This window comes from Filicampus tigris, unplaced genomic scaffold, assembly GCF_054856515.1.
Source record: "Filicampus tigris isolate MCC_2025a unplaced genomic scaffold, RoL_Ftig_1.0 HiC_scaffold_92, whole genome shotgun sequence".
Classification (NCBI taxonomy): Eukaryota; Metazoa; Chordata; class Actinopteri; order Syngnathiformes; family Syngnathidae; genus Filicampus; species Filicampus tigris.
Window position 1 is genome coordinate 12,501 of NW_028233463.1, and position 2,500 is coordinate 15,000.

Consider the following 2,500-nt stretch of genomic DNA (forward strand, 5'->3'; position numbering starts at 1 on the left):
CATAAAAAAGCTCCAGGGCGCAGAGGCCGACGTGCGTAAAAGCATATCCGAGCAACAGGCACCTTCCCCGGGCTGCCACTAGTGCAGTGGTGGCCGCCTATAATAGCCCTGGTAGCATAAAAAAGCTCCAGGGCGCAGAGGCCGACGTGCGTAAAAGCATATCCGAGCAACAGGCACCTTCCCCGGGCTGCCACTAGTGCAGTGGTGGCCGCCTATAATAGCCCTGGTAGCATAAAAAAGCTCCAGGGCGCAGAGGCCGACGTGCGTAAAAGCATATCCGAGCAACAGGCACCTTCCCCGGGCTGCCACTAGTGCAGTGGTGGCCGCCTATAATAGCCCTGGTGGCATAAAAAAGCTCCAGGGCGCAGAGGCCGACGTGCGTAAAAGCATATCCGAGCAACAGGCACCTTCCCCGGGCTGCCACTAGTGCAGTGGTGGCCGCCTATAATAGCCCTGGTAGCCCTCAGCCCTGGTAGCCCAAAGCCCTGGTAGCCCACAGCCCTGGTAGCAAAAAGCCCTGGTAGCCCAAAGCCCTGGTAGCCCAAAGCCCTGGTAGCCCAAAGCCCTGGTAGCCTAAATTAATTTTTCCCATTCATTTCAATGGGTTAGGCTACCAGGGGGAGCAGTACCACTTTTGGCCATTAGGGGCGCTGTAGTAGGTAAAAGTTGATCCCCCCAGTCAGGGGATGAGTTTGCCTACTCGCTAGGTTACCCCTGGTTTCACAAAATACAAGGGGCACATTTTCAGAAACCACTTTTTCAGAACTTGCCACCTCCAGAGCTGATCAGGGGAGCCTCGCCAAACATTAATCCAAGATTGGTGAGGGCTCGTCGGACACCCCACGGGCGATGAGTCGGTGTCTGCCTGGAGCTCATGTCACTCTCAAATATTTTCTAAGTCAACCTCCATGCGCACAATGCAATGAGCCTGCCCGACATAGGGGCACTGTGAGCGGACTCACCGGGGGGGGAGAGGGCCCCCCCGCCTGGAGCTCCACGTGTTGGATTATTTTCTATGTCAACCTCCATGCGCTCAACAGAGCGAGCCTGCCCGACCTGGGGGGTGTTCAATCGGACTCCGCGGGCCGGGCGAGGGCCCCCCCGCCTGGAGCTCCACGTGTTGGATTATTTTCTATGTCAACCTCCATGCGCTCAACAGAGCGAGCCTGCCCGACCTGGGGGGTGTTCAATCGGACTCCGCGGGCCGGGCGAGGGCCCCCCCGCCTGGAGCTCCACGTGTTGGATTATTTTCTATGTCAACCTCCATGCGCTCAACAGAGCGAGCCTGCCCGACCTGGGGGGTGTTCAATCGGACTCCGCGGGCCGGGCGAGGGCCCCCCCGCCTGGAGCTCCACGTGTTGGATTATTTTCTATGTCAACCTCCATGCGCTCAACAGAGCGAGCCTGCCCGACCTGGGGGGTGTTCAATCGGACTCCGCGGGCCGGGCGAGGGCCCCCCCGCCTGGAGCTCCACGTGTTGGATTATTTTCTATGTCAACCTCCATGCGCTCAACAGAGCGAGCCTGCCCGACCTGGGGGGTGTTCAATCGGACTCCGCGGGCCGGGCGAGGGCCCCCCCGCCTGGAGCTCCACGTGTTGGATTATTTTCTATGTCAACCTCCATGCGCTCAACAGAGCGAGCCTGCCCGACCTGGGGGGTGTTCAATCGGACTCCGCGGGCCGGGCGAGGGCCCCCCCGCCTGGAGCTCCGCGTGTTGGATTATTTTCTATGTCAACCTCCATGCGCTCAACAGAGCGAGCCTGCCCGACCTGGGGGGTGTTCAATCGGACTCCGCGGGCCGGGCGAGGGCCCCCCCCGCCTGGAGCACCGCGTGTTGCAATATTTTCTATCTCAACCTCCGTGCGCTCAACAGAGCGAGCCCGCCCGACCTGGGGGGTGTTCAATCGGACTCCGCGGGCCGGGCGAGGGCCCCCCCGCCTGGAGCTCCGCGTGTTGGATTATTTTCTATGTCAACCTCCATGCGCTCAACAGAGCGAGCCTGCCCGACCTGGGGGGTGTTCAATCGGACTCCGCGGGCCGGGCGAGGGCCCCCCCCGCCTGGAGCACCGCGTGTTGCAATATTTTCTATCTCAACCTCCGTGCGCTCAACAGAGCGAGCCCGCCCGACCTGGGGGGTGTTCAATCGGACTCCGCGGGCCGGGCGAGGGCCCCCCCCGCCTGGAGCTCCGCGTGTTGCAATATTTTCTATCTCAACCTCCGTGCGCTCAACAGAGCGAGCCCGCCCGACCTGGGGGGTGTTCAATCGGACTCCGCGGGCCGGGCGAGGGCCCCCCCCGCCTGGAGCTCCGCGTGTTGCAATATTTTCTATGTCAACCTCCGTGCGCTCAACAGAGCGAGCCCGCCCGACCTGGGGGGTGTTCAATCGGACTCCGCGGGCCGGGCGAGGGCCCCCCCGCCTGGAGCTCCGCGTGTTGCAATATTTTCTATCTCAACCTCCGTGCGCTCAACGGAGCGGGCCCGCCCGACCCGGGCGGCGCT